This window comes from Sturnus vulgaris, chromosome 8 (assembly GCF_052056855.1).
Source record: "Sturnus vulgaris isolate bStuVul1 chromosome 8, bStuVul1.hap1, whole genome shotgun sequence".
Lineage (NCBI taxonomy): Eukaryota > Metazoa > Chordata > Aves > Passeriformes > Sturnidae > Sturnus > Sturnus vulgaris.
Genome location: NC_142250.1, coordinates 34711932 through 34717931, shown reverse-complemented (window position 1 = coordinate 34717931; position 6000 = coordinate 34711932). Strand labels below are relative to the sequence as shown.

Sequence of the window (6000 nt, the reverse complement as noted above, 5' to 3'; positions counted from 1 at the left end):
CCCTCTGACAGTTTAACCGTTTCTATGTATATTCACTGTATAGATACATATATATATGTATATATAGGTAGGATCTCTTGTTTGAGAACGAACTCTGCATTGAACTGAGTAGCAGATTTTGGCTTTTTAGCCCCGTTTTGCTGTTGCCATTCCATTCCAAGCCCGGAGCAGGGCAGGGGATGCTGCCCGCAGCCGGCCAGGTGTGCGGCAGGGAAGGTCGGACTCTCTCCATCCCCGGAGCCCCAGCTCTCCTCGGGCTGACCTTTACCTGCACACCCGCACTCGGGATGCATGCCGGTGCCGCCGCTCGCCGGGGACACCCCGAATTCCTGCCGGGCTCAGGAGGGGCTCATCCCCTCTGGATTTTCTCGATACATCCCCCGGCGATGCCGCGGGCGGTTTTTGGGGCTCGGGATGCCGCGGGGGATGCCCAGCATCCTTCCCCGGCGGGTTCCCGGCGCATCCCCCGCTCTGCCCGCAGCCCATCCCCGCACCCCCGTGCCCGGGGGGACCCGCACGGCCCGGGAGCCGCGGGGCAGAGCCGAGCGCCGGCACTCCGCCTCCCGGGCTGCGCAGCGCGGCCGGGGAGCGGCGGGGCTGCTCCCTCCCCCTTCCTCCTCCTCCTCCTCTCCTCCTCCTCCTCCTCCTCTCCTCCTCCTCCTCGTCCTCCGCCCCCCTCCCCCAGGGCAGAGCCGGCGGAGGCGGCGGGCGCGGGGCAGAGCAGAGCAGAGGCGGCGGAGGTAGGAGCGCGGGGATGGAGATGGGATGGGATGTGATGGGATGGAGATGGGATGGAGATGGAGATGGGATGGGCGCTGCGGGAAGGCGGGGGGTCCCCAGGCCGCGGCTCCCCAAGTTTGGAGGCAGCGGGACTTTGCTGGAAGTTGCGCAGGGGGCAGCGCTGGGCACGGCTGGGCTCGGGGGACGCGGGGCTGTAACCGGGGGACGCAGCACTGTCGCCGCTCCCCGGCGGGCTGGGACAGCCCGAGAGCCCCAGGGCATCCCCCGGAGCCTCGGCAGGAGCGGGGGAACCCTCCCGGAGAGGAGCGGGACCCCGCGGGGACAGAGGTGTCGCGGATGCTGTCACCGCCCGCGCCACCCGGGCAGGTCCCGCAGCCGCGGATGGCGCTGGGCTCGGGGGATCGGAGAGCAGACACTCGGACACGGGCTCTGCTCAAAGAGCCATTCAGTCCCGGCAGCGCATCCCACCCAGGATCCAGCCGGGCATGCATGCTGCCCTTCGCTGGGGGAATTTTTGGGTGAAGAGGGGTTTTTCTTAAATGCGAGCTGTTGGTTGTTAAAAATAGCTTCATAGCTGCTGAGAATGCAGGCGAGGTTCCGTGACGGGTTATTATGGTCAGAGTCTGTTAAGCAACAATTCACCAGCTTAACTTTGGCGGTCTCGTACATGGGCTTCTCTTTTTCTTCTTCTTCTTCTTCTTCTTCTTCTTTTTTTTTTTTTTTTTTTTTTTAATTTTCCTTTGCTGCTTCATTGCAATACTACAGCCGTACTCTGCCGTGATCTGACTGTCTTAGGCACAGACAGAATTGTAGGTTAATAGGATATGTGAGAGTATTGCTTGGATGGTGCATCCAAACACCTATCAAACTCTCAGATTTGGAAATTTTTTAAAATTTTATTTTATTTATTATATCATTCTGTGGCCTAAAGTCCCCTTCACACTGACTTCCTTGCATATCACATCAGAACGGTTTCACTTCTTGAATTGTTAGCCAGACCAAAAACCTATCATCATCATCATCTCCCGTAGAACAAACACGTTCTTTCGTGTTTTGAGACTTAAAAAAAAGAGCAGAGTGGCCAGCTGGGCATATCACAGATTAAATTTCAAAGTTTGCTGGAACTGTTCATGAAAAGTAAATATTTTTAAGACTTAACTGAAAATCGTATGTGCTCATTTGGATAAACAAACACCTGATTGAACAGCACTGCACTTGATACTAACTGGGGACTGCTTGATCTTTGGCAGAGAGGGAAATTTCCACCAATAAAACAATCCCAAATGTACATGAACCAACATATATATTTATATCTGTGCCATTTATAGACATAGATATGTTTTTTATATACAGTCACTCATAAACAGTAAATCTCGCTTAAAACCAGCAAACACTGATGGAGTAGCTGCCTTGAAGCCACTTTTTGTCAATGATTAAAATGTTGTCACACGTCTCATGGCCTGAGAGCTTCTCTGCTGCTGCTGGTGCCATTTCACTCTTGGGCATTGAGTCAAAGGATTCATCTGGCTCTTCACATGCCAAAAGAAAGAAAATCAATTTGAATGCAGAAAGGAGGAAACTACGTTATGAAGATTTAGTAGTGAAATACCTTCTTTCTTTCCTTTTTTTTTTTTTTTTTAATAGCACTTAGGTCCTGTGTGTGTGAGTTGCAGCCACCATGCAGTTGTGCAATCAATAGCAAAATAGTTTTATGTTTCAGATTTTGTCATGGGAGGACTAATCTCAAATTCAGAGTGTTTTATTTGTGGTTTGTGACAGGAACATGATCAAACAGTGGAGATTTACATTGCAAAACACTTAATTCCACTAATGCAATGGAAGTCAGTAATGGAGTTTTATCTTCATTGCTAAACTAAAAGTAGGTATCCGGAAATCATATAAATGAGAAGGGTGAAGCAGACTCTCATATTTGAATTATTTCATGAGGTTGAAGGGGAAGGATGAAGGTGTGTAATCCACCAGCAGCATTAACAAGGATAGGATTATGTAGGCATAATCACTGAGATGCAATTAAGCCACTGCTTTTGTTCTATTTTAACATTATTTTGAGCAACCTGTGGCAGGAGCTCTGTGAGAATGGGGGGTTTCAGTGATCAGAGCTTTTGTTGGCAGCCCAGGTGATTTCAGTGTTACTGAAGGTGTTTTTAAGGATGGGCTGTGGCTCGGTACTGAAGCACCCCTCAAAGTTTTGGTTTATACTGAAGATCAAGTGGTTTGGGGGGTGGCAGCAAACTCTGCCAAAGCTGATGAGTTATTGCTGACCAACAAGGATTTCTTATGGAATTCCTCTGCTCACTAGGAAGGGAATCCTACCTATTATAAACTACTTTTCCCACACTGAGTGCTTCCTTATATTTCCACAGAGCAAAATCTCACTATTATAACTCAGCATTGTGTCCCCACTGGGTGCTGATACAATTTCTCCAGAGGTGAGCTGGCAGCAGAGGGCTGATCTCACCTAAATGACTCGTGGATTTAGGAACTTACAACACCCAGCTGTGCCTCTCTTCCAGCACAGATGCATCACTGAGGTGAAGAAAAGCCATGACACAAACAGATACTGATATCCCCCTCTCCCTCCTAATTACTCCTACAGTTAATGTATATCCCACAGTCATAAATTCCAAGGAAATGTGCTCTTAAATCACTCAGTGCTACTCTGGGTGCTTGCCTGATGTGGAACACTGTTTCAAACATCTCAGAGGGTTTGCAGAAGATGTACCCTGGTTGGAACTGGGCTCCTTAATTGCTGTCTTTAGACTCCCATTTTCCTTTCTAACCCACCTGTTTTCCTCCACACCTCACATAGGGAGGGGTAATTCTAAATTCCCACTATAGTCCTTGGCTGGAGTTATGTTGCTCAGCTAGAAGAATCCAGAGTGCTGTGGAAAAACATGGTAGATTTCCAACAAGAGAGCATTTTTTTCACCGCTTTCCCCCACAAATTAGTATTTCTTATTTATTTATGTTTTTTAGTGAAGTGCCCTGTTTTTCTTGCCAAGTGTGGTGTCAGATCTGAACTCTAAATACAGCTATTCAGGGGAAGGGATCTGTAACCTCCTGCAAGTTCTTATTTCGAAGCAGCCTGAATTGCACCCATCTCTCCACTTACACTGCAATTCCACTAAAACGAACTAATGATCTATAGCTCTGCTGACCCATTCTCTTAAAAATGTGTGTGCCTACCCATGTATCTGACAGAAAACGTGTTGTGTTTGTCCCCACAGCCTGCTGGGTTGTGTTTCCCGTACTCAAAGACATGATTACAATTCTGTCCTGGTGCCTGGGTTGGGTTTTTACAGGCGAGGGAGACAGGGAAGCTCCCGAGGAGGTGGAGAGCCTTGCAATGGGAGCACTGTAATCCTTTGATTACACAGCTGTGCCTGACATGCCACTAAACAGCACTTTAGGGGCAAGCAGTTAATGTAGCTTTTCCATGGAATATTTATTAATTTATGTTACACCTGGTTTCCAGCAGCTGTTGGACGTGGCTTGTAAGCTTTAGGTTCTCAGAGGGAAGATAAGCAGGTGATGCCTTGCAGGAAGAAACAGAAGGAAAAATGTTCTGATGGGTGCTGGGGGCTGATGGCAGTGCCAGGGCAGCTGTAGTGAGGAGGAGGGACCTGGGGAGGTGATGGATGTGAACAGGAGTGAGGGACCCTTGGCACACTCTGTCCCACTGCCTCTGTCCCCTCTGGTGGCAGCACACCAGAGCTCACAAGACAGAATCTCAGACTGGTTTGTGTGGGAAGGGAGCTTGAAGCTCATCACTTCCAACTCTGACACCTTCCACTGTCCCAGGTTGCCCCAAACTCATCCAGCCTGGCCTTGGGCACTGCCAGGGATCCAGGGGCAGCCACAGCTGCTCTGGGCACCCTGTGCCCGGGGTACCCACCCTGCCCACCCTCACAGGGAGGAATTTCTTCCCAACATCCCATCTAACCCTGCTCTTTGTCAGTTTGAAGCCATTCCCTGTGTCCTGTCCCTCCATGCCTTGTCCCCAGTCCCTCTCCAGCTCTCCTGGAGCCCCTTCAGGCTCTGGAAAGGGCTCTGAGCTCTCCCTGGAGCCTTCTCCAGGCTGAACAGCCCCACTCTCAGCCTCTCCTCACAGGATTGATGCCCCAGCCCTCTGATTGTTCTATCCTCTTGTGCATCAACCCTCCAAGCCCACCCTGCTGCCTCTTCCCATTCCCAGATCCATCTTCCTCCAGCTCCCACAACAGCCTGAGCTGTTTCCCAGTTTCCCACACCTCACCTGGCTGCTGATTTCCTTCTGACCTTGCCACAAATGAGGGGGGGGTCACCTCAACTCCAGACACATTTTTGGAGCTCCTGGTGGTGTGAATCTTCCCCTGTGGGTTTGCTGAAAGCAGCCACTGCCCCTGCAGAATTTGGAATGGTGGGGGACACGTGGCTGCCTCCTGTGCCATGGAAATGAACCCAATCCTGTGCAGAGCTGGTGTGGCAAGGAAGCAACCCAGGATTTTATTTGTTTATATACCAAGCAGCACCAAAGACACACTTAATATTCTAAAACTTCCAATGCCATCATTTGCTCACCAAATAAGCACAGCATTTTATAAATAAATGGGGGTTTTAGGCCAGAATCTGTATCCAAGGTGGGTTGTTCCTCACTATAAAAGGTGCAGATCTGTATCTAAATAGCAAAATACTCAAAGTGACATTTTCCATTTGCTTCACGCCTTCCAGTGGGAAAAAATAAGTTTCACGAGGAGATCTTTTTTTTCCTGTATAAAAACCTTGATTTTCAGTGTGGGTGAATGTACCCTGCTATCTAACCATAAAATTAGAAAAACTGATGAGAGTGAAAAAGGCTTTTGTATTATTATATTTTACTTTGGTTTTGCATTTATTAGTATTTGGCTTAAACAAGTTTAAGTTAGAGCTGTAACTTCTCAGGATTGCACGGAATAGAGGGAAGGTAATTTCTTTCAAATAACTCATTGAGCTACAGGTGAGTTCGAGCTGGGAAGAACTCTGGGGTCAGACAAGAGTGAAGATAAAATGTAAAGTTCAAAGTCATACAGAGGAAACAAGATAAGACTGCTTTGAAAAATGAAAAACTCTGCAAGATACAAAGGCAAAAAAAAAAAAAAAAGATTTGTGTGCAGCATGGCAGGAGCCTTGTAGTGTTGAAAGAGTGCTCTGAGGAAGGGCAGCACATGGATGTGTTTGTAATATTGGATGGTTTGCCCAATTTCAGCTCTTGGAACCGTG

General features: G+C 48.7%; 1 protein-coding gene across 1 annotated transcript in view; it reads left to right on the top strand.

Moving 5' to 3' along the window:
- The first annotated feature begins 598 nt into the window (after nt 1-598).
- Nucleotides 599-6000, top strand: part of CHST15 (carbohydrate sulfotransferase 15) — a 47161-nt gene continuing 41759 nt past the window's right edge. Inside the window, exon 1 of the mRNA XM_088169424.1 lies at nt 599-740. The gene's annotated coding sequence lies outside the window, so the exon portion shown is untranslated. The remainder of the gene's footprint in view (nt 741-6000) is intronic.